General features: G+C 41.7%; 1 long non-coding RNA gene across 1 annotated transcript; it reads right to left on the bottom strand.

Moving 5' to 3' along the window:
• Positions 1-54: 54 nt before the first annotated feature.
• On the bottom strand, positions 55-26,911 carry LOC112637749. The gene is made up of 4 exons (XR_003122697.1): positions 26,587-26,911; positions 1,748-1,930; positions 1,384-1,569; positions 55-1,208 (listed from the first exon to the last, which is right to left on the bottom strand). It is a non-coding gene; the product is annotated as an uncharacterized LOC112637749 (long non-coding RNA).
• Positions 26,912-27,316: the final 405 nt, after the last annotated feature.

Here is a 27,316-nt window from a genome sequence, read left to right as displayed (position 1 = left end):
ATCTCTCCCTCCCCCCCCCCTTTCTCTCTCTCTCTCTCTCTCTCTCTCTCTCTCTCTCCTCTCTCTTTCTCCGTTCTCTCGGGGCATCTCTTTCTCGATCTCTTTCGAATTCCTCGCCTCCATTATTCAGCGTTTCCAGCCGAGCGACGTCGCTGTTTAGAGAGCGAAAATCGATGCCGCGATGACGCGATCGACGCCAAATGATAAGCATCATTGTACCTCTTGCCAGCGACAGTTGTCGGATGATAACGACCGGTCGTTTCCAATCGATTGGTAGTTTCAGCGTAATAAAGCCTTTTTTCGTCCCCTTCTTCTCGATTTTTTGCAAATAAAATTTTAATTTGACTTCATAAGTGAATCACTGCACGATTATGGCATGTAAAAATATACCCCCCATTTTGATATACCAGAGAAAAAGCGGGGCTGCTGTCTATATGCCGTAACTTTATCGAGTTTAAATTTATACCAAGTTATAAAGTTATAGTTCATTGCGTAGTGTGTGTTCATTTAGGGGAAACAAATAGGGGAAGCATTTATCAGCCCCTTCTTGGTCGCGCGCCAGGGTTAATTATTCGAGTTCTGGAATTATCCCTCTTCTCTTTCCCGCGGGAAAGATATAATCCGAGGTTTAATCCTCGGCAGAACCGAGTCCTGACGTATAACACGGCCAACTGATGGCGCGGCTCATTTATCGTTCGAAATTCGAGAATTAGTCGCGAAAAATGATCCGGGGTGTCGCGAAACTTGAAACTAACGATACGTTTCTGGACTACTTGGCACGAAAATTGAAAATTCACATAAACGTCGTTACGTGTTAAACCGATGTAATTAACGTCGCTCGGTTTCGGGTCAAGTCGAGAGAGAAGCGAGCGAAGATGTAAGATTACGATTCCTTTTGCAGAGAGAAGAGCGAGCGCCTTTAGTCGAGGGAGGACGAAATTGTCGCGATGCAATTAACGACAACGAGCGACAGACGCGACGGAAAAACGACGTTCGCTCGAGATCGAGATATCCGTCTCGTGACGCTTAAAACAGCAATTAAAAGCTCGTTATTCACCGTCCATCTATTAATTATTCAAGACACCGACCGGGCGTGTCGCGCGAAAGCGGAAACTCCGATTCATGATTCGTCCCGAACGTCCAGGATGATCGAACATCACGATGAGGATAAGCTCGCTCCTCCTAGTATTGTGTCATTCCTCGCGCACCTGAAACAGATATTTGTGCGTATTATGTCTGCTTTAGTGACAATAATAGTCTGAAAAGAATTCAATTGTCTGTAACACGATTAATGCCTCCAAGAGAGAACAATTAAAATTTTCAAGAGATCTAAAGTGAATTGTCCTAGGGCTTTGTAAATTGTCTTCGAGAAAAAATACATACTTTTTAGAGCTATAATGTATGTAAATCAATGTAGAAAAATTTTTCAATTTTTGGAAAAGTTCGCTAAAGATTGGGCCGTCGAAAGCGGAAACTCCGATTTATGATTCGTTCCGAACGTCCAGGATGATCGAACATCACGATGAGGATAAGCTCGCTCCTCCTAGTATTGTGTCATTCCTCGCGCACCTGAAACATTTGGTATTTGTGCGTATTACGTCGGCTTTAGTGACAATAATAGTCTGAAAAGAATTCAATTGTCTGTAACACGATTAATGCCTCCAAGAGAGAACAATTAAAATTTTCAAGAGATCTAAAGTGAATTGTCCTAGGGCTTTGTAAATTGTCTTCGAGAAAAAATACATACTTTTTAGAGCTATAATGTATGTAAATCAATGTAGAAAAATTTTTCAATTTTTGGAAAAGTTCGCTAAAGATTGGGCCGAGCGAAAGCGGAAACTCCGATTTATGATTCGTCCCGAACAGGATGATCGAACATCACGATGAGGATAAGCTCGCTCCTCCTAGTATTGTGTCATTCCTCGCGCACCTGAAACAGATATTTGTGCGTATTATGTCTGCTTTAGTGACAATAATAGTCTGAAAAGAATTCAATTGTCTGTAACACGATTAATGCCTCCAAGAGAGAACAATTAAAATTTTCAAGAGATCTAAAGTGAATTGTCCTAAGGCTTTGTAAATTGTTTGCGAGAAAAAACATGTTTTTTAGAGCTATAATATGTAACCTAACCAATGTAGAAAAATTTTTCTATTGTTGGAAAAATTTGCTGTAGATGGGATTCCTAGGAAGAACCACAAGTACTTCTTCTTCCGAAAGATCCGTGACCGATGCAAAGGATCACGAGGACAGCGGGCGGTCGTTTTCTCATTATGACTTGGTCTTTCATTTGGCAAAGGGAACAGGATATTAAAATCGTCACATTTTCTTACTTATCCATTTTTTTTATCTATATAACTGTAAAACGATGTGTTAGGCGTTCTCCAGCCAGATATTTCTAGCGGATTAGATGCACGCTATCGTTGTTTGTCTCGTGCTTAACGCCGTACAGGTTTCTAACATGAAGACTCTCCAGTGTTCTAAAATCTATCCGTATTCTTAAAGCGCGGCCGCTCGCTAAACGACTTAACACGTGACCGACAATCATCTTAACATCGAGCTCTCTGACGTTCCGCGTTTTTTTCCCGTCGCGTTCATCGGACAAAAAAATCCACTGACGTACGAACACTAAAACGTCATTACGATACAGCTGATTCTGTTTAAACGTTTGAATGCAATAATTGTTGTACTTTAATGTTGCCTTTATAATTGTTTACAATAACAAAATTATTTTATTTTCCCTGATAAAAATTTACGAAGATCAAAACTCGTGACGATTAAAAATTTAAATATAATAATAATTATATTAGTTTAATTCTATCTTTATAATTGTAAAGTTTACAATAGTAAAATAATAAAATTATTTTATCTTCATTGAAAAAGATTTATAGAAACTCGTGACGATTAAAAATTCAATTTTTTGTTACATTAAAGTGGAACTTAATAATTACTTTATTTTAATGTCGAAAGAAAGATTCGTGTTGATGAAATTGAAGTATTTTTGGAAGAAAGGTGAAAAGAAAAGATATCTTTATGTAATCTTAAAGTAACAACAAACGAAGCAGAGACACATCTTACATTTCGTGAATTGCATCTTTCATACATCGCATTTTTGTTGCTCATGCTACGAGGCTTTTGTATTTTGAAGCATTCGTCTGTGAACGTTATCGCTATCAAGATAAGCATCAATCACCCAGCCACGAAAGCGCATAAAATTATAATATACAATTCGTATCTCTCTTTTACGATTCAAATTTTTTTTACAGCACTTTCTACATAATTTAAATTATTTATGGAAGCAAACGCGCTCCCATTTTCCAGGCGTAGACACGAGTAATTTTTCGCTTTGATAAATAAAAACAAAACTATTTGGTTCTGTTTCATCAATACGCATTCCTCCAATTGATTCAAATCGTTTTTTTACGGCGCTTTTTATTTATAGAAGCAAATTTTTCCTATTATCAGTTTCTACAGCGAATAATTTTATTCGCATTCTTTGCGGTACGCTTCGATAAATAAAAACGAAACTATTTATTTCGCTTTATCCATACAAAGATCGATATCGCATAATTACAAACTTTCAATAGGCGATTCCGACTATTGTCGTGTATTTCTAACAAAGCAACTAACATGACAATATGTTGAAGTAAAAATTGAAATTGGGCATATTTGTCATTTATATATCATTCTCTATTATTTATAAAGGCATCTTTTATCTTTTTGACGTTTTCACGAGATAAAAATATCATGATCGATAACGTCAAGCTTGGAAAAGCTTTCTCGATATGAATACGTTAGCTACGTGCTTAGGAAATAATGTCAAATCGTATGTCTCTCTTCTCTCTCTTCTCTCTCTCTCTCTCTCCCCTCTCCTCCCCCCCACACACACATCTGTCGCTAAATGCATGATATGAATGTGGGCCTTTGAATCTGCGGAGATCAAATCTCAGACTCCTGTTTCCTGCAGGCCCATCCGCCCTCACTCAGTGACGTAACTACCGACCGTACATCCTCGCATGCATACGCGCACAATACGTACGCGACGCACGCACACTCCTTTCGTGAAGCAGTACAAATTCGTTACGAGTAAAAACCTACAATTCTGGAATATTAACGAACGTTTCTACGTAGCCCGACGTTGATGAACTTGCTAAATTCTGACACTCGAGCCGCGGAGCGTTCCATCTGCTTCCCTCCCTCCCCTCCGCGTCTCCACTCCTTTCCCCCTTTTTTTTCACCGCACTTTCGTCTCTTTCCGCGAAATCCTTTTTTTTGCAGCTCTCTCTCACGTCGCGGCCGCGGTACAGGAAATGGAAACGGCGGCTGCGTCGCGTCATAGTCATCGTGGTCATTCTACATATCTGTCGCTCTCTCTCCTTTCCTCTTTCGCTTCCCTCCGTTCCCCTTTCTCTCTCCCCCCTCCCTTCTCCTCACCGTCCCTCGCATCGCAGCTCGCCCTCTCTTTCTCTTCCCACCTTCCTCCTCTTTTCCGTCCCGTGTTCTCGGCGTGGCGCATCTCTAGAAACCCGAGCGACGTCCGAGCCGGCTCGGGTTTCGTCTTTTTTGTCCCGCGCCCGCCCTTTTCAAAGCGCGCGCTCAAGGAGAAACGGACGTAGGGACCAAGAGCAGGAGGGAGGCAGAGGGGAAGCGGGAAGGGAAGACCGTGTTTCGTTCGTTACACGGTAACGATCGATCAACGTGACCGCACGACCGCACCGAGCAAACCGCGACGAGGAAGATAGAGATAGAGATAGATAGCGAGAGAGAGAGAGAGAGAGAGAGAGAGAGAGAGAGAGTCGGGACTGATTGAGGCTCATCGAGGGGTAAAGGGGTGCATTCAAGATGGGGATCGGTAGCCGAGGAAGCCCTTTCTCTCATGGTCCGACACGAATTTTCCAAATATTTCGATCAAAAGTATCAGTCGTTGCCCTCATCCCCGACTGTCAATCTCGGAACCCCAAATTTTGATAAGATCCCGTTGCGTGCGGCATTTGATATCAATCCGGTCTTTTGTGTTCGAAAATGAAAGATCGTTTCCCTGGCTTATCGATGCAATGTTTATTTTGGGACTAATCATCAGAATTTTTCGATGACACGTGGGACAGCATTTCGAAGCTAGAAAAATATATCTTGCTCCGTTTTTTAAAAGCTTTTATCAAATATATTTGCAAAAATAAACACGTTCTTGATTTTTAATAAAAATTAAAACCATTAAGGTATAATTCATTTCGCAGGCAATATTAGCCTGTACTATATATAATAGTTTTGGAAAAAAGGTCGCTCGGAGTGTTTATTTAATCATCCCGGGCGTATCTCAAAAAGTCATTAGCACACTCGCGCGTTTCGCAGAAAGAGCCGTCGGATTTAACCGCGTCCGTAATTTCCCTCGTGCCGGGTCGGCTTTTGCCTCGTGAAAAATGTACGGAATCTTGAAAGAGGATCGACGGGCACTTTGGAGGGCACAATGGCACGGGGTCGAGAATGATTCGCGAATCGGTAGCGCCATTGTGGAGGAAAAGGTACGGGGGAAAACTGCCTAGAAAAGTCTAGGAAAATCTATTCTAATTCCCCTCTACTCTTACCCTGCGATTCCTATCGATCGGAAATACACCATTGATTCCCGATTGTTATTTCAAATGCCCTCCCTGCAGAAAAAGCGCTCTAAAAATCCTAAAAACAGACTGGAAAAGTTTGAAGAAGCAAAAAATAATATCAGCAAAAAATAAAACTGAAAAAGTAAAATAGAGAATTTTAAAAAAATATCTCCATAAATATTTATGGTATATAACATAAATATAACACTATAGTGATGATTTATATTAAATTATTTTCCTGTCAATTTTTGTATCAATTGTCAAAACTTTTAGTGCTATTTTAGATATTCGAGCATACTCGAAAATAGCATGTTTTTTGTTTTGTGTTCACTTGTTTATTTTTCGATTGTTGAGAAAAATTTGTATCCCCCAAACAGAATTTCAAAGGAGAAAGTCAAATTACTACAGCCGACATCATGTAATTTCTATCGTTATTGCTGCGAAAATTTTCCGTTTCAACGTAATTTTCTGTCCTTAAGTATTGCATTCCGCTGATGCTGGCCAATTTTTGCCGATCGTCCAGATCGGTGCCTTTATTTCCACGTGCGCGCGAAAAAAGGAAAAAAAATTTGCCTCGGCGGCGGCGCGGAATTTCCGGGGGAACGAGCTCGGTTTTATCTATCGCTCGAATTATTGACGGGATGTGAGGGAAGCAGGCCGACGGGATATATACAGGGTGTCCGGGAACCGGAGGCGTGCGAACGCACGCAGATGACGGCAGAAATTACTCCATAATTATACGCAGTCGAGAAATGTAATGTTTAAAATTAACCAAGTACAGACGCCACGTACCATCGCCATTAATATTTTCGGAATACGATATCCTAAGCAAGTCGACGTAACATGGATTAAAAAGTTTTTCGACCGTTTATTACCATTAATATTAATTTTCATCAACGCGATTCGAGATTTCGAAGCAAACATTGATTTTGTCATTTGACAAGGAAAATCTACTATTAAAAATAAGAGATTGGAGAGAGAGAGAGAGATAATAGATGATAGAAGAGCGCTGGAAAACTGCTGCAATTTCATCTTTTTTTTTCAAGAAGTAGCTTTAATTTCTTCATTTCCCGGCAAAGTCATCTCCTTTCGCGGACAATTCGTCCCGCTGTGCGCGGAAAAATTCTACGTTTTCCAAGAAAATATTCACCATATAGATGTTTTACTGAGCAATTTCCGGGACCGGTCGTTTCGACCGCACTATTCCTCGATATTGCCGATATTTGAGGAAGCCGGAGAACGATTTTTTTACGCGGCCAACCGGCCGATAGCCGCTGTAGTTATTACGACCCTTCGGGACACGGCTCGGACGTGTATACAGGGTGTCCGAGATAGGCATCGCATTTACCGCAAAATATTTTCTGCCACCGTGCACCGACAGCCGACAGCCTAAAAAGGGTTAATACAACACAGAATATATATAATTTTTTCAACATTTAAAAAGAGTTCTGGCTTGGAAAGTTTTCCTAGAAAAAACATTTCCTCCTCGCGAAAATATCAAATCTCACATTTCGGAGAGGAGCAATGGACCCAAACACCAAATAACATTTATATAATTGTTAGTTGTAATTTCCCATTCAGCAATATAACTGTTACATAACAGTTATATAACTGTTATTTGATGTTTGCCGGGGAGTGATCCTTTCGTTTCACGAACGCTTTGCATTTACATATTAAATTGTTATTGTCCGTAAGTAATAAATTTGAGAGATTGCGTTATATAGGTATGGACGCGCATAGAGGTACATAATTCCCGGGTCCCCTCCCCGTTCCCCCTTTTTAGAGACCATTGCTCGTCACGGCTCGGGACACAACTGCTCGCCCGAGGGCTAAACTTCGATAGATATATATTTGTACACCACGGCAGAGAGGATGAGGGAATTATATCGTGCTCGTTCAAACCCTCGCCGGTCTTGTCGTCGTTATGTAACGCCGGTCACGGCATTAGGTAATTAGGAAAGATTGTGCGCGAGCGCGGAAACATCGTCGTAGTCCTCGAAAGGGCTTCTGGACGCGACGTCGCCGGACTTCGCGGATCGGGGATGAAAAATGGACACGCAGGGGGAGTCGGTCGCGATGAGAAAACCCCGATTTTGCATCGATCGGCCGCTAATCGTCGGGCATTTGCCCGATAACGGACGTTCGTTCGGCTATCTTGAAGCCTGGAGATATTTAAAAGTGCGTAAAGATAGAGATTAAACGCTTTTTCCCCGCCGTTTTTACGTCCGATTTACGCTGAGATCGCCGAAGAAGATTACCACTGGACTCTCACTACAATTCTCAATATATTTATATTCCATTTTTATTTCTACAATATATTTTTGTATTAATATGTGTTTAATTTTTATCGTGGTATTGACATAGATATACGTGTGTTGATGAGCTTGGAATTTTAATATATTTGAAAGTAGCGAGCATTCGAAATGAAACGTCAAATTATTTTTATATCTGGTTTTATCCATAAATTCGTTCACGACTTTGGAATTTCAGGGAATATTTGAAAGACTGTAAACTTGAAATACATTCCAATCGTTCCGCTATTTCTATACATATATTTATAACTGGTCATATTTTCATGTATTCCATCAATCTTCCGGTATCCTTCGTCACAGACATCGCAAGGATGTATTTTAGGCATTCTAAATTTATGAAATTGCTTTTAAGTGTTTTTTACACGTTCTTTTTTGCGCTATTTTGGATATATAATATAAAAGATTAATAGAGAAGGTCAAACAGCTGGTTGAACGATTTTAACTAAAGTGTCTACTATTTATTCATATGACATAATTTAAAAATTAGATTCCACATTCGCACCTGCGCATAAACAGCAGTGCATTTAACGCAATCCTCTAATTGAAGAGTCTGCGAAGGTGAGACGGTCATATTTAGCGGTGAATACGCGCCAAAAAACACAGACCCTTCAGTCATTACCTGACATTTCGCTTAAAAACCCGGCGATAGACGAAGGCCCCGGAGAGCCCGTTGAAAAGGGCAACACGGAGAGAAAAAGAAGAAGAAGAAGAAGACGAATTAGGCACGTTAGGGTACTACGGAATTTCAAAGAGCACCAACAATAAGTCATGCCCTCTATCCCCCTCTATTTCGTCATAGACCGCCATGCTTTACGGTATCTGAATGCTTCTTTCTCTCTCTCTCTTCTTTCTCTAGCGCGATGTTAGGCGCGTACATAAAATCCGATCGCGTTCTCCGCAGCCACGAAAGGAAGAAGAGAAACCTCTCGCACACATGACCGGGGATCGCAAGCGCGCGCCATTGTTGTCGGGGGCTGTCTCGCCGTCGAATGTCGGGACGAGCGGTGGGGAGAGGGGAAGAAGGGCCTCTAGGACCGAGATAGGATCGCCTTGAGATTTCCGTGCCCCTTTCGCGCATATCGCGGCCCCAAAATTACCTCCCGACTTGGGAGAGCTATCGCGGTTAAGGCGGAAGTGCGAGAGAGAAAGAGTGGAAGTGACAGAAAGAGCGATATATGATAATAATAGTTTTCGACTTTTTTTTTTTCTACAAAGAGAACGCTCGTTGATTATATCTTCTCTCAATTGATCAAAGTGACGCATATAATTCCCGTTGTATTTATATATTTTTCTCCGTGTATTATCCTTTGTCCTTGCAAAGTGGGGCGCTTTAGAATGCGTCAATAAATGCTTTGTTCATTCATTTATACTTTACAACTTGCATACTATTTTATAACTGAACGTACCTGCAAAAGTTTTCGCTCGAGGCTAGATTAAGGACGACAGTAAATTGTATATTCCCAAAAAATGAATAAAAAGTCAACAAAGGGGGGAGAGAGAGAGAGAGATGGAAAGGACGAATTTGTTACGCGTTTTTGGTCAAAAACCTTCCGCGCAGCGGGTGAACACAAAGCGTAATTAACCGCAATTAGCGATAACATATATTCGATATCGAAAGTAAACGAAAGAAAGAGAAGGTAAACAGGAGAGAAAATAACTGAAATATAGTAGCATCACAAAATAAAAAAAAAACGAGAGGTTTCGGGATTTCGTCTCTCCACGCAAAATTTTTTTTTTTTGTCAAAACATGCATACGCATACACAATGTGTCAAAAAGACGCCGCCTTATTGTCGAATAACGTTTGTTCTCTTCTTCTTTCAGAACATTCAAACGAGAGAAACGGGCTTCTTATGCGTTCGCGAACATCCGTCCCTTTCTCTCTCTCTCTCTCTCTTTCTCTCTCCCCCCTCTCTCTTTCTCTTCCTATTTAACACATATACACACGTATGCATACAAACGCATACCAGTAACGCATGCGAACGCATATGGAGATACACACGCCTACACCATACAGGGTGTCCGTTTTAATCGCGAATATCGTTAAGATTATTATTGAGATTGCAAAGTTGAGGAAAGACTATACGACGACTTGTTTGCGGATAAAGGCATTTCGAATGTTCCAACATATTTTTTTCTTCAACGACCTTTTCGGACGTGGCAAAATGGGACACCCTGTATGCACCCACACAGACGTCCGGAGCGACACGCACGGAGCTCTTTGTCCGAATGGCGTTTCGAGATCGTTACACGCCGCGCGCGCGATACCGCCGTATAGTTCTCTTTTATCGCCGGTATTACTTCTCGCATTTAGATATTGTATACTGGTGCCGCCCGTATATATCCGTTCGCTTCCACAGGCCCTGGTCGCGCATTTATTATTATTACCCCAAACGGCCGGCTCTCGCCGCACCGACCGAGAGAGAGAGAGAGAGAGAGAGAGAGAGAGAGAGAGAGAGAGAGAGAGAAAGAGAGAGAGGGACGAGGATCGAGAGGGAGAGAGATAGCGCTATATATTACGGGACACGTTAAACGACCCTCCCTCGCCGCGCCATCCACCGAGGAATCCTCGCTCGTGAGAGCTCTATTTTGCACGGAGGGATCAGAAGCTCACTTCCCATTGCTCGTCGGGGTGTACAGGGTGTGCGATTTTGCGCGCACGCGGAAGGACGGTGTTTAAAGTTCCCCCATTTTTTGTTTTACTTCAATTCAAATAACACTTTTCTGTCTCACGTGACACCGAAGAATCTCATCTGGCGACATGCTTCCCAGCAAACACAGAATATTGCAGCAATATTGCGGCAATATTACAACATTGCAGCAATGTTGCTGGAATATTTTGTGTTGGGTGAGTTGTTACGGTCTTGTCCGAATCCGCGGCTGTGAAAGAAAGACATCGAAGAGAGGACAGGCTTAGAATATTTACGTCAGCCTCATCGTTAAAATTGTCATTCAAATTAATCGGAGACCAGCCTCGACGAACTTTCGTCCAAGAGCCCCACGTCCGTCGAAAAATTCAAATGTAACGGAGGAAGATATCTCGCTTGTGTTAGCGCGGAAGGAGCTGAAAAGTCCCCACCGAGAGGGGGAGGAGGGGGATTAAAATCCCCTTTTCGCCGGAAGATAATGGCGCCACGTAATCGGGACACCCCGTAGACACACACGCGGAGAGACTCACCAACCGCGCTTGGGCGTTAACCGATGTCAGCGGAACCGGCCCCAAGAGTCGCAACGTGCCCAACGTAGGAAAAACTAACGCGTTTCCCTTCGCCCTTCGTCACCGCCGCATCCCCTCCCCCTCCTCTTCTCCCCTTACCCCGCCCACCGCTTGTGAAAATAATCCACGTTCTGTCCGCCTCGCTCGGATAAAAACCGGGGATTCTCACATCGAGCGGCAGCGGTAGAACGATCGAAATGATAGAGAAGGGGCGAGGGGGAGGGGGGCAGATGAGGAGGGGGGGGGGCGACCGCCTGTTCCCGTTTAGAGACGCGAGTGCTCTCGTTTCGGATCAAATCGCCAAATTTTCGAGACCGATCGTGCTTCCTACCGAACGATCATCGTTCCCTCTGACCACCACTACCACCACCATCATCATCATCATCATCATCGTGACCACCCTTCCGTTCCCCATCCATCCATCAGCCGCCTGCTCGCTGTGAACATGGCCGAGCGATAGCGCGCGCGCGCGCGCGCGCACACACCTTATATAGTTCACTACTGTTAACTCGGCCTTAAAAGAAGAAAACAAGTGACGTAAACTGCCTCAAATTATTAACATATATGTATATGTATAGTTTTGTACGGAGTGGCCCGGGGTCTTGGGATGCGTCTCGATTTTCGCTCCGAAGAACCTCGTCTGTCTTTGACAGGGCGAATTCGCAAGCGGTAGGGGTTCACGTCAAGGATAACGGAATGGATTCCCGGGAGACGCCGGGCCAGCCCGTATATGTACGAGCTAGCGCCCTTAATACTGACTGAGCAAAAAAAGCCTATATCGTGTATAATGTACGTTAAAATAATAACCCGCAGTATGCATCGCGTATACTCGTCTGAGCGAGGAGAGTCCTATAACATGAGCGCGCGACGAGAAGCGAATGAGAAGCGACACAGACGCGCGCTTTTGTACGCGAGAGAATTAGCAGAGGCCGACCAGAGCAACGTGGACGCGAATTAACAGCGAAAACACGAATTCGTTAATGTCGAAAAGTGAGATTTAGCGCGAGGAGAGTCTCCCGGAAACGCGGATTCTTCTCGGATGAAACGAGAGGAATCGTGTAATGGACGAGAATTATACCGGCTCTCTCGCGATCACCGTCAAACGCAATCTCTGGACAAACCTCGTACGCGACCGAATACTCTCCGAACGTCGTTCCTCATCCATGCCTGCCGGTGCGTAAGCTCTGATTAAAATTATTTTGTCAGGAGATACAAGTAGTCTTCCCGTTGAGAATGTGTCAAGCTTCAGACGAGACTGGAGACTATTCGAATAAGAGATTAGCGAGCGTCGGAGGAATAATTTTCCTCTACCCTGAAAGCGTCGCGTGGATCATTTTATAAATTCGTTCGATATCCGCAGCATCCAGGGTCCAACTCTTTTGGTCCGCAGGCCTTAAACTCGCGACTAAAGAGTTTCAAACTTGGATACACAACTTTTATCTCTTTTATTTAGCAAGCTTGAAGCCCGTTCCTCTCCTCTCCGCTGTTGGATCTCCACCTAGATGTGCGAGATATCACCTCCCCTCCTTCGTTTCGATTTCATATCGAACGAAAGTGCGTATCCGACGACCGCGAAATTCCTAATAGGAAGATTAGAAACGAAATAACGGCGGGTAAAAAAAAGGAAGGAGGGGCGAGAGAGGAGAGCAAGACCGATCAGGGACAAAAGTATCGATTCAGCCGGTCGGCAATGGACGCCGATAATTCCTCCTTGCTTATCGCACACCGAGAACCCGAGGAGAACCAGAAGACACGGTCGGTCTGTTTGACGCGATAAGCTCGTTTTCGAGAGCGAGAGAGAAGCCTCCCACTCTCTCTCTCTCTCTCTTTCTGTCTAATTCTCTCTATGTGTGGCCGCTTGTCCAAGCGCAGTGGGATGAAGAACACAGAGAGCCACTGTGTGTCGCCTCGTGTTGCGGGTTCCGGGATTCCCGCGCGCGGCTTTAAAGCTCGGATCGCGCGACGCTTTTTCGGTCCCGCTCTCGCGGAAAAAGCCACATCGCGTTTGTGTACGTGTGTGTTTGTATACGTGTCACGCGCGAGATTATGCCGGCAGACGTACGACTTTACGTCTGTTTTTTTTGCAACGGGGCGGTGCCACGAAGTTCCGTTTGCGACGCGCGGAATTTATGCGCTCGAATTATATTAGAACGCTGATATCTCTTCTCTTCTTTTGCGTATTGTTATATTTGTTTTTTATCATTTTTGTCTCTTACTCGATTAATATTTTATCGTTATTAAATTATTATATTTAAAAAATTATTAAATAAAATTATTATATTAAAAAAATTATTAAATAAAATTATATTAAAAATGTATATATTTATTTTATATATATATATATATATATATATATATATATATATATTTTTTTTTTTTTTTTTTTTTTTAATTTTATAATGCTAAATTCACTTTTTATATGATTAAATAATAATAGAAAGTTTTTTTCAGTTAATTTAATCGAAGCATTTGATTAAAAGTTTCATTGCGTAAAAATATTATAAATAAATGCCAAACTTGTGATAAAGTCTTCTATAAAGTGCTAAAAGAGGACTCTAAACTTTTTATAAGATCGGTGCTCGGAAAATACATCGCAATAATTTCGATAATAAATAAATGTTTAGAGCACTCGCAACGTTATATTACCCTCGTGGAAAGAATAACGTGATCCTGCACGTTGAAAATTTTCTAAACCGGTTACGGACGTTCTTTTATTATTAGAACAAATATCTCTCTGCCAGTCGCATCGCGCGTGACACGGAAAGATTCGATCGAGCATGACACAGGGTCGAGAAAAAAGTGCGTCAGTTGCAAAAAAAAAAGCGTGGCGTAATCCGGACTTAAACGACAGAAACGGCTGACTTGGACGTAGAGAGAGAAAGAGAAAGAAAGAGAGAACGAATCCGAGAGAAATAAAATTTCTCGCTAAATTTTCGCTATTAATTTTTATCACACAAATAATATTTTTAAAAACATTTATTTTCTTTATATATTGCATGCCCGATCGGTGAACAGCGAAAAATTTCGCGCGAAAATTTTATTTTTTCTCGGATCTCTCGGCTCAGGTTTGTTCAAATCGCACGATCGCGAAGTGAATCGTGTCTCTCGGTTATCGCGCTCCGAAAAACGAGGGGTCGGACCCTGGTTTGGTTGAGGCCGAGGCCCACAATAGCGCGAGCCCGTTTCTTTCATTCGTTCCTTTCGTTCATTCGTTCGTTCACAGAGAAAATTCACGAGCCTGAATCGGTCCGCAGGGCTACAGGGCGTCCTGGGAAGATGCGTGAATGTTCGCATTATGCGACATCTGTACCCGCGATCTGCTAAATGTGCCATTTTCTCGATTCAAGATTCGAGACCGTTATAATCCGACGAACGAGCTCCAATTCTCTCCACGCCTATTTTTTGAAAAAAAAAAAATATATGTACTTTCTGCGTTTCTATCGACAGGATTAAGCGGAGATCGTTCTTTTGCGATTGTCCAGGTGCGATATCGGAGTCCCAGATATTTTCGGATCGAAATTGTATTGACTCTGATTCCGTAGACTCGATATAATCGTGGTTCACGGAATTAGCGATTGATTAAAAATTTATTTTCGATTGTACTCTCCGATCAAGTTTATCGATTGTACCGATAGGAACGATAAATGCAACAATAATTTTACACGTAAGGTACGTTCATTTGCAAATGCGCATTCTATTCGATGACATTATTCAAGACATTGCATTATTAAACCTGAATCGCCAACATGCATTCTCCTGTTTCCGAGGCGAATATCTTACTTGTGATAAAATTTTGTCAAGTGTATTTAACGCGAGATACAAGAAGGACGGAGCGGGAAAATTGTTACTAAAGTAAACTAAAAAATGTACGGTACTAAAAATCACCCGTACGGAGGGTCACGTTAACCCCAGAGATACGTCGGATGAATAGAGAAAGAGAGAGAGGCCCCGACTGATGCGTATGTTTATTCACGTGTGCATGTGTGAACATTGCGTGTGTGGGTGAGTCCCGAGAGATCGGCCGACGCCGTCCTCGAGAACCGTATTGTGCACTGGGTGCACCGAAAAGGAGAGAGAGAATGAGAGCGACCGGTAGTCGTGCGCACGACCAACGACTATCCGTACCGCAGCCGTCTGTATTATACGGGCTCGAAGAATATACGACAATAAGGATCGTAGCCGCTCGAGCGCGGTCCATACCGTACCCTACGAGGAGGAGAGTTAATCGACGAACAGACGAACGGACGAGGAACTCCCACGGCTTTTATGGCTCCGCTCGTAAAGATATACCCGAGGCTTTTTCCGTGGAACCTGGGGCCCCACCTTTTACCCCTCCGGTCTGTCCCTCCCGCCCTCTCCGCGGACACGCCCGGTTCAGGAACCCGGAGGCAGAGGATCGCGGCCTAAGGGCTCGTTTTCTTCTCGAGGATAACGAGACGGAGAGAGCGAGCGAAGGCGGGAACGAGAGAGACAGAGGATGATTGATCTAGAGATCCGAGGAATGCGGGATCCGAGGATACGATTGAGAGATACGGAGCGATTATACGATCGCGAGAAATTTTCAAATCGGCGGCGTTTGTTCCTAAAATGTCCGACGAGTAATGTCGCGGAACTTGCGATAGACGATATATATTTTTTGATTTCTTCACGAAGCGACCCCGATCGCAGGTAGACGGAACGGGAAGAGGGAGGATCTGTTTCGATCCCGCAATCACGACCTTCCTCCGCGCGCCCTTTTTCCGCTCGCTCTCTCCCCCTCGCTCCCTCCATCGACTCTGTCCTCCCGGGATGCGTGCCTCGCGGATTTCCTCGACGGATTTCGCTCGCTTGCTCGCTCGCTCGCTCGCTCGGTGGAACGATCAATTGCTAGGGTCGGGAAGAATGATTAGGGTCATCCGATGCACGAACAAAGTGTGTCACACGCGCGAGTTTCGAGTATGTTATCGCGAGGCGAGTTTGTCGGCATTCTTGCGAAATTATCGTAAATAGCGTTCTTCGCGATATGTTCAAAGTATTGTCAACAACTGAGTTTCGCGATGTTTATTTTACGACTTTGATACGCGTATTATTTCGCAACAATATTTACACTGAGGAAAAAAAAAATGTTGACTTGACTAAACCGTTTAACTAAATTATTATTTTTTTAATTGAAATATTTAACTACTTAAATTAAGTAATATATATTAAATCTAACATGGCATCTATTTACTTAAATATTTAAATATTTCAATTAAAAAAATAATAATTTAGTTAAACGGTTTGATGAAGTTAACAACTTTTTTCTCAGTGTAGAGATTATTTAAACAATATTTTATACATATTATCAAGCAACATCTCGATACTTTAATGTTATTTTTAATTTTTCTGATAGAGTTAATTATATCAAAGTAAAAATCATAAAGTTCAGTGTGATAATTTAATAATAATAAAAGTTTCTCTTTTTTCTCGTCTCGTGGTTTTCTCAGCAATTCTAAAAATTGCTTTCGCAACTCCAAAAAAAAATTGCGAAAATATTTTCTTTACTCGCAAACATTTTTATCGCACGCTCGACGAAATAAAAAATTACGCAAGACGGACTATCGCGCGCGATCGTTACACAATGCGCTCCAAATCACGTGAATATTTAGCCGATTGTTTTTGCGATCGTCCGAGGCTCGCAACGTGCGCAATTACGCAGTGGGAGACGCTCCAAATTGCATTATCGTCACGCGTTCCTGCGACGTATCTGTCAAAGGGAACGCGTCGCAGCCGCGATATCCATCAATAACTACGATACGTTCGATCATACACACGAATCCTTTCCTCCTTTGAGGATTGGGTTTGAGAATTCGGAAGAGTCAAAAAAGGACAAAATTTTCTAATTTCCGACTTTCAAAGGGAAGGGAGGAGATTGGTCCTTTTTTCAGACACGAGTGAGCGATTTCCAACGATGGACCACGCCCGCGCATCTCGCATCGGATGACGACAATGACGACGACAACGACGGCTCTCGACCGTGATCGATCTGGCAAAAATCGCCATCGTTCGTCGGAAAGAGGGAGACGACAAGAGAGAGAGAAAGAGAGAGAGAGAGACAGACAGACAGACACCATCGAAAGCCTACCGAATACGCCCCTGTGAGCGAACCAAGGCCTGCCTGCAACCAATCGATACCGTCTACCTACCGTTTGACAACCGCGACATTTCTCCGTGCACTCTCCCTCTCTCTCTCTCTCTCCTGCTTTCTCTTCATCTTTGTCTCTCTGTTTGCTTTTCCAATTCTCTCTTTCTCTCTCCCGTTGATAAAATTCTCTCTCTAACCCCTTCATCGGTCTCTCTTCATCCATTCCTCTTGTTTCTTTCTCTTTCTTTCTTTCGTACCGATAAAATGCACCTCTCTCTCTCTCTCTCTCTTATTCTCTCGCATCCTTTCGCGCCCCATACAACTCTATCCCAGTGTACGCACATCGAGGGCTCTTTGTTTTCGATGCTACGGTCCGTCGACGCGATAAAATTCCGCCTTCATTCCGTGTCGGCTTCGGGATTCCCGGCGATCGACGCGGTTCTTCGACACGAAAAGCGAAGGGTCGATACGCCCTTCATCTTCGATTTATTTTCGTCAGGAGGAAGTCTCGCGGAACGAGGAGAGAAAGGCTGCGCGATCGATAAGAAAGATAATGAGGACAATTCAGATTCCATCGGACGCCAGAGTACAATAAGATTTAATTGTGAAAGAACGATTATTTCGTCGACGCGACCTTACTTCAACGCGAATAGATCGATAATAAAGGGGAACCGGGGAAGATCGTCGGAAAAAATTTGACTCCTCGTCGACGACTGGAAATGTTGAGGTTTTCTCTCGGAATGAAGGAAAAAGTCCGCGATCGATGCGACACGTTAGCTTTTTAACTAGAACGAAGGGCGCGTTCGAAGTGAAAGGAAAAGTTAGCGCGATCGATGGCGTCTGTGGTGTTACTAATTAGCACGAAGGGCGCTCTCTCGGAACGAAAGGAAAAGCTTTGCTCGTGATCGATCGCGTCCTTGATTTTCTCTACTAAAAATAAAGAGCGCTCTCGAGACACGAAAGAATAAACTCGCACCTCGATAACCCTATCTTTCGATTTTCTCTTTTCGCGTTAGCTCGAAAAGCACGCTCTCGAGAGCGAGAGAGAAAGAGAAGGGGGAGAGAGAGAGAGAGAGAAAGAGATCCGCGGAATGATTTCCTGATCGTAGTTCGTTGAGACGTGAAATTAGTTTCGCGCGATAAAAACGTTTTTGATCCCCCGATTCGAAACGAGAAACGTTTGTGGAATAAAAAGAAATCACGATCCTTAATTTTATGGGTTAACAAGGCTATCTCTCAGACAAGACCGTTATCCTTTTGAGAGAAACGAAGAAGCGAGGAAATGGTGCCTCGCGATTAACGCGTCTTCGATTTTCCGATCGGGAAACTCGCGCAATTCTCATTCTCGTTCTCAATTTCCCGAATTAGGACGTACTCTCGGGGGTCCAATCTCACGAGACGTCTGTAATTTTCCGAATTGAAACGGCGCAAACGTGTTTCGGGGGTACGAAACTTTGCGCGATCGTTAACCGGCCCGACCTCGTTCGGAGAACCGAGACAGGACAAAGTCCTGCTCTTTCTCTCTTTCTCTCTCTCTCTCTCTCTCTCTCTCTCTCTCTCTCTCTCTCTCCTCTCTCCCTCTCTCTCTCTCCCCTCTTCTCCTCTCTCTTACCCGTCTCGTGCGTCCGTCTCGTGTCCCCCTCCCCCTTCCCCTCTCCTCTCTCTTTCCATCCTCTCGTGGACTCCTCCTCTCCTCTTTTTTTCATTTTCTTTTTTTGTATTTCTCTCTCTCTCTTCTCTCTCTCCTCTCTCCTCCTTCTCTTCTCCTTCTCCTCTCTTCTTTTCCTTTTCCATCGTTTACGAGATGGACGTCCTCCCTTTTTTTTCACCCTTTCTTCTCTCTTACTTTTCATTTTCTTTTTTTATTTCTTCTCTTCTTTCTCTCTCTCTCTCTCTTTTTCTTTTCATCAGCTCACTCTTTAACTCTTTTCTAGCTGCTCAGACTCGCATTAAAGTCCACCATGTTGAAGTCTTCAAGAGACGGACAAGTACGCTCCTTAAATTCGTCCTGAGCTTAACGATCTTATCTCTCTCTCTCTCTCTCTCTCTCTTTCTTTCTTTTGGAATGCCTTCCGCTTATATTTGATACTTTTCTCTGTTTTATTTTACTTTCTCAGAGGTGTATTCAAGTTACGAATCTGAGAATTCTCAGAAAGAACTATGATGAAGTCTGCTTTCTAAATATGTATCTGAATCCTCTTTTCTGTCTTTCATTATGTTGTTACATGTGTTATGCATCCGTTTTATTTTTTTTGTTATTTCGCATTCGTTTTTTTTACTTCTATTGCTTTTCTAGCAGTTATACTTGTTTACACTGATATACACGATTTACCTGTTGAATATCTTGTTTATCTTGTTCTGGCGGCGCTTGTCCCAGATCAATAAATGATATGTCCCCTCTCCATTCTCCTTATCTCTCTTCGTGTTTCTTTGATGTATATCTTGCTTCTCTCTCTCTCTCTTTCTCTCCCTCTCTCTCTTTCTTCGTTATCGTATTTTTTTTTTGGATTTCGAAGGATCGTAAGAATTCGCAGTGATGGAAACGCGAGATTATATAGCCAAACCAACTAATTACTATGCTAATATTATTGCAAATAGGCAGCAGTGAGAAAACGCGAGAAAACGCTGTAAAAAAAAAAAGAAAAACGCGATAATAAAAAAGAAGCAAACAAGAAGGAATTATACCTACCTACCTACGCATTTAAGGTAATGTACAAGTCTCTAGTGTGATACATTTCTACGCTTATTCTCTAACTTAGTAGTCGAAAAGTCTAAAGTACGGATACCTCGTTGTGTGGTTAGTAGCAAAAAGAGCGGCGAGAGAAAAGAGGAACAAAAAAAAGAGAAAGGGAAAAAAAACGCGCGAAGAGAGTAAACGGAGGACAAGACGAAATGAGAAAAAAAATTTTAAAAAAACGATAAAAAAACAACCACGTAGTCCTGTAACGAAGTAATAGAGTAAACGCGAGCGGAAAAGATAAAGAGAAAAAAAAAGTAGCAGAGGCAGAGACGAAAAATGTAGAAAGAGGGAAAATTGATCAAAATACACGATCCGCGCTTGTATGCCAATTGTATACGTATGTACGAGCGGCAATATTATTACTTCCGTATGATATGCGTAGACAAAATCGTACGCACTTCTCCTTTTGCTTCGTTTTATCTGACGCTTATCTTCGGAAAAGCTTTGGTTGGCTTTCGGTTACCGACGAAATAATGGAAACAATGCGAGATGATTCCCGATGTGATCACGATCGAGTCATGATCTATGAGTGGGAGATCCTTCATATCGATGCACGTGCATATATGGTTCCACGAACGTCTTGATTTTAATGATGAAATAATAATAATGGCATCGATCTTTACTCGAGGAAATATAATTTTCTTTTACTATCTTTATTTTTAATGTCGGAGAGAATTTGTTATAAAATAAAATATTAACATTAAAAAAAATATTGTAATTATTTAATATCTCTCTAATTAACCTGGTTCATTTTATAAATTTCTGAATTATTCATATATGTGCACATATATATGTTTTTTTAAATTAATCTTACGAATGAAGGAATCGATTTCCATTTTACTAGTCGAGCGAGGGAGAAGTAGCTTTCAGAAGTCGACGTATGAAATGCGGATTGGAATTGAGTGCGTTATGCGTGCGTTATATAGGCGCCAAACTATATTCGAGACTAACAATAAGACTAAAAACCGATGAGCGAGATCGATCCATGGATCAAGAATCGGATTGACGAGTGCGTGAGCGCCACGTATGGATCGTCTGGTTTGACGATGCGTAATACGAGCGTCGTTGCATGAGTATGCGTGTGTACGTGTGCGTGTGGGAAAGCGAAGAGAGAGGGAGAGAATGCGAAAAGAGTGCGTGAGACTCGTCGAAACGAGAGTGTTCGACGTATAATATTCGATATATAATGTACATAGTTCTGTATATACGAACGAATCACTGACTGTGTACAATACTACCCAAATATATTTATATTTCATGTTAAAAATTATTCTGGTAAAAGATTCTTCTTTTTGCTGGCGACACACATTTTCCTTTCTGCGATCCTTTTTGACCTTATTCTATTATGTTTCAAAGCGTGCTATATAAAAGTTTTAGTTAAAAATAATCACTCGAAGAAAAATAAACTTTATCAATCAGTAATTCACAAAGTTGGAAAAAATTAATCAGACTTTATTTTCAGCAACATTATTGAATTTTATTAATGTCAGGGAAGAATACTCCAAGATATTTTCATATTTCTAAAGCAATTTAATAAGAGAAATACCTTACTTGTGGAAATAGTATATCCTAATTATACATTTATATTAAATTATATAATAATTATATAGTTACATAATTATTATATAGTAATAATTATATAGTTATATAATTATTATATAATAATTATATAATTATATATTTATATAAAAATCTGATTATACTTATGGCAATGTGTTTTCGATCAATTACATTGCGTGCATAAGGGTGGTAAAGGGAACCGGCGGCATTCTAAAAGTCGCAGTCTCGACGCGTTAATTAAAAACTGTCGTATCCAATTACCGAGGCCGGAGGCCGTGTAGATCAGCTGCGGTCCGCGCGCGCAACCGGCTCTCGCTTTCATTGTCGAGACTGAAAGGGCCTTCGTGCTACGAAGGGCCGAAGGAAAGCTCCGATCCGGACGTGCACTGTCGGCCACGAGAAACGAGAAGAGAAGAGAAGAAAGGAACATATATATATACGCGGCGGCAGCATATACCGTACATGATGGCGACGTGCCAAAGGTTGCGGCAACGGACTTCACCGGTAACAATAACGCCGCAAGAAAAAGAGAGAGCGGAAGAACGGCAGGAATTAGTCCAGAATAGGTATGATATTTAATGATAATCGTGTCCTTCTTCCTTTTTTCTTTCTTTCGTCTTTTTTCCTTCTCTTCTTTTCATTTCGTCGCAGGGATTACGTCACGTGTGGAAGAGGTAAGTTGAACTAAATTTTTTAGTACTATTTTGATGTCTATTTATGTAAAATAAAATTTAAAAAATTCTCGGAAAATCTTGTGCCTCAGGGCGAAGACGCCGTTCAAATGTTTTTCCTTAAATTACCAAAGATACAGGGTGTCCTAGACTTAACGAATCTCCCTGCTCCTTAATGCGCTATCCTTGATCATAAGAGAACGTAACGCGTCGATTGGTAACTTTTAATCTTTTATAGCGTTGAAACTACATCTTCCTCAACATTTTGGTATGAAGATTTTCGTTTCCAAATGATCTCAGGAATCTACCATTAACGCTGATTCGTTAAGTCTGGGACATCCTGTATCTGGTTTCAGAAAAATGGAGGAAAAATCCAACGCAAGATATCTACCGGAATACCGCGATACGAGAGAGGCTAAGTTTAGACGTCCCGTTTTCAGCGGGTCACCCGGTATTACCCGGATTATCGCGCGAAAAAAGGAAGTCGACGCAGGGTTTCCGGGGGAATCGACATCTCGGTTGCGGTTTGCGCGAAGGCGACGTGAGTGCTTCACGTTTATTAAATATACTTTATTCTTTCTTTTATCTCTTTTTAATTTTTACCATAATTAAACCTACATAACTTTTATTCTATAACTTTTAGCAAGCATTTCGACAGATTCCGGGGAATCAAACTTTCTCGAGGATAATTTTTCGTCTGCTTGGGAAAAGGGATATTTGCTAAAAAATTTAAAAAAGGATATTACTAAAACCGCGATACACACATACACTCTAATAAAAAATAGTTTCCAAAAAATATTTATCGGGTAATTCTACTTCAATTTACAATTAAAAACTAAAATCCAAGCACACGAGGCGATATATCAAATCTCGGAGAAGAGACATCTCTCTCTCCCGTAACAATTTATTACTCGATTCAATCAAAAGAGGAAAGACAGAAATACAACGGCGTACGTAAATTAATGGAGATTTTAGCGAATCCTCGCTCGTACGATCGGGGGAGGAGTCGCGCGCGGGGAGATGAACCGGCTGAGTATATAAGGAGAGAGAGAGGATGAGCGGGGTGGGGGGGGAAGGAGGGGAGACGAGATGCGATGCGCAGCACGTGCGCGTGCTTTTCGGGCCCCCGCGACACCATCGATCGTCATCGTCGTCGCTCTCTCTCTCTCTCTCTCTCTCTCTCTCTCTCTCTCTCTCTCTCTCTCTCTCTCTCTCTCTCTCTCTCTCTCCTCTCTCTCTCTCTCTCTCTCTCTCTCTCTCTCTCTCTCTCTCTCTCTCTCTCTCTCTCTCTCTCTCTCTCTCTCTCTCTCTCTCTCTCTCTCTCTCTCTCTCTCTCTCTCTTTCTGTCTCTTTCTCTCTCCTTAAAGGCGAAAGAAGGCACCGGTCGTTCGATTGCATCTTCAAGTGCAAGGCAGGCGGCCGTCGCCGTCGTCGTCGCCGTCGCCGTCGCCGTCGTTCACAGCCGGCCGCGGACGGCCGGGGCCGCATGCAGCGGCGGGCATATAAATCAATACGGGAACAGCCAATGTCACTCGCGCGAGGCTCAAAAGCCTCGCCGAAAAAGAGGCGACGCTATTATACGGGGTGTCCCGCATCGGGATGCCCCCCTTCTTCTTCTCCTTCTTCTTTTTTTTTTTTAATCCGCCCGCGAATCTGTATGTATTCTCCGAATATCGAATATCGCTGATATCGAGAGGAAAGTATCACAAAATATCGACGCGATCGAGATTGTTAAGTATCGAGTTTTGCAAAAGCGCAAGAATTTTAAACTTGGTATAAATGTCGCGGCTCCTGAAAATTATGTCCCAATTTTCTCGTTTGCGTGTGATATGTTATTAAATCTGCATTTTTTTTATAGATGATATATAAGGTGAGAAAAAAACGCGTCTTTTATTGTTCTCGCCGGGAGGAATTTGAAAGGCATTTATTCAGATTGAAAAATATCGTCTCGATAGCAAATTTATGTTTCTAGTGACCTTTCACAAATTTTTAAATTCGTCCTTGCTCGATCGCGAACAATATGCTAATAAAAAATACCTCAAGTGCTCTGCATTGTTAGATGATTTATGTTAACAGCGGTGACCGAGCGGATATAAATACAAGGTGTTTCAGAACTCCCGACCTTAATTTCAATGACAAATCCTTCGGCATCGATTTGACACCGATCGCTCTTTAAAAATAATTCTGACAAGGCGGAAAGCGCTTCGTCGAAATTTTTCCATACGAATAGAATAAATCGCAAATTTAAACCCTAATGGTTTTAATTGATCTTTAATTGCACTTTAAGATTAACGAAAAATTTGCCTCTATTTGCCTCTATATACTAGGAAACTTTTCCTTTCCCCCGCCAAGTCGATGGAAAAATCGCCCATAAATCATTCAAATTGAATTAAATCATTAAGATAATCTCGTTGCACATACGTCAGCACGCGCGTCATTGCGTTAGCTCGACGTAAACGCGATGGCACGCATAAAAGGTGCGACTGAGATATTCGCTCGAGTTACTGATAAGTCAGCTGTAAGAAAATTGCCGAGCAAGCGATGTTGCTTTCTTTCTCTCTCCTTCTTCCTGTAATTATTTATTTAGAAATCCTAGAATATATCTCATCTAATTGCTTCGCGCAATCTTTATGACTTTGCCGATATCGATAATCGGAAGTTCTATTTCTGCAATAATTATAATAATCCACCTTTATATAATCCGCTTATTTTATCAATGATTTTGTAATTCCATTCATTAAATAAGCAACGATTTTATACCGCTGTTCCTAATGAACTTATTATGAAATTATTTTTGTTGTAAAAAGAAGAAAAGTATTTATATCATGATAAAATATTTGTATCATTATCAGATTAATACAGATTGTTGCTACAGATAATGGATCCATTAACTTTGCCTGACCTTTAAAATTTTCCTCAATGTCTTCAATTTGACATAATGCATCCTACAACACAATTTTATGGCATTTACATCGTGGATACTTTGAAAATGATGGATTACACAGCGCGCCTTCCTCTTACACGTTGTGTCTAGGCTACAAAAAATTTCATTGCACATTCATAAAAAAAAACAATCAAACGAGAAACACAAGTCTGAGAGAGATTTGCGTGCGCTTGAGGCGATCGCGTATAACGAGTTAATAATAATTAATGACATCTATCGAGATGCGTTCGCGGCGATCGGCGTTTTTCATCGTCGAGCGACGTTCACCTTTGACATTGACTCTTTCGCGTTTACCATTGACCTTGCGCGACGCGGGGTTATATATAACCCGCCCGGAAAAGCACGAGGATTTTCTCCAGCGCCGGAGTATCGCGAATATTTTTCTCCCCGCGATTAAAATTTTCTCGCTCTCTTCCCCGTTAAGAATTTTTTATCTTTTAATTCCGCGAACATCTCATCGTATCTCATCGGGAAATTTTTTGAAATGCGATATCGAGCAGGAAAAAATATGCGCGTGGTTTCGAGCCGTCGTGTCGGTTTTGCAATTAGTTTTATTCGCGTCACGTGAGATCCGCCCTCGAGGACTAACCGCGAAGCGAGAGCTCTCGAAGCGAATCGTGACGTGAAAAATGTCGCGTGACAGCTCGGATTTCGGGTCCCCTGTGCCTCGCTCGGTGTAATGGCATCCCTACAAAGGATTTTACGGCCTTAGATCCGCCGGGAGGGTTTTCATGAGACTGCGTTTCCAGTGTGGCCCGCGATCTACCAATGACAGGCCTGGAAATATCTCGGCTCGAGTGTACGTCTCTATTGGCTAAAAAAATCTAGGGGACACTGGGATGTTCAAAATTCGCGCTTGTATTTTCGATTTAACAAAGCGGCAGTATTAGAATTTTTTAATAATAAGTCTTAGAAATAAATAACATTAAAATAGATGTAGGATAATTTTAGAAATTAATAGAAATTTTAATGACAAAATTTAAGAAGGTAGGAATATTAATTTTAAGTTGGTAACATGCACGCATGCGAAGACTTACAATTAGATAAAATTACAAATTTTATGCCAGCATTATTCTCGATTTTAAGTGTATATATTTATTAGTCACATTAAACTTTATCAATTTTTTTACAATTATGAAATTATACTTATGCAAAATAAATATTAAAATCTTGAAATATTAAAATCTTGAAATATTAATCGATAGAAGATGTAAGAAATGAATAAAAAAAATATTACAATTATTATATGACTTATGAATGTATTATTTTTAAATATGAAGATGAAAAGTAATGATTTTACATTCAAATAGGGATGTAAAATTTTTTTTATTATTTATGTGAAATTATCATAAGCAGCAATTTCTTCGATTACGTGTATTACTCGCAGTAATTAGAATGATGCAGCATAAAATCGATGCAGCTAAATAATTTTAAAAATAATGCACGCACCTGATTATTGTTGCTCCAATATCGTTGACACCTTGACATCTTGAGAAGATAAACGACGTCAAATATGCGAAGAGGACTTCAATCACTGCTCGACGCACTTGCACAATCGAATTGTCAATGTCAAGATAGTCACACATCTGTCACTTTACGAGAGACACTCGCGATAATCCATCGGACGCGAAATTTACCTTTGAACAGTGAAAACTCGGGAAAAAATACGCAGTATTTCGAACTGCGTCTCACGACACGTTCCTTTGCTTCTCGACACTACAATTCTCGAAGCTTGAAGTTGAAGCATCGAAACAGTGGAAGCAGCGCGAAGTTAGTCACAAAACACAAATTTTAATACAAATAAAATCTTTGAAATATATTTCAACAGACACTGGAATCGGTTGAAAGGAATAAATCAATTAATTGCGATTACATTGATATGCTTTCGAAATGAAATTAAAAAAAATTGAGAATAATATTAAAGGAACCGATGAAAAAAGAAGAGAATAAAAAAATATTCGAAAGAAAATTTCATCGTTCCTTTAGTTTCACAATCGGTCCGGTCCGTTGTTCCCTGATTCTCGCAGTGTCATCGATAAAGGCGTCTTTAGATGGAAGCGTTTAGCGTCAAGCGTCGAGCGTCAAAAACACGTGCGCAGCACCCTTGCGCATAATTCTGAACAGGCAGATTCCAGCATCTTGACGCTAAAACCGCTAAAACAATGTCTAGTAACAAAAT

This window comes from Camponotus floridanus, unplaced genomic scaffold (genome assembly GCF_003227725.1).
Source record: "Camponotus floridanus strain SB8 unplaced genomic scaffold, Cflo_v7.5 scaffold2, whole genome shotgun sequence".
NCBI classification, from domain to species: domain Eukaryota; kingdom Metazoa; phylum Arthropoda; class Insecta; order Hymenoptera; family Formicidae; genus Camponotus; species Camponotus floridanus.
The sequence above is the reverse complement of the archived record's forward strand: the minus strand, read 5'-3'. Positions and strand labels throughout refer to the sequence as shown.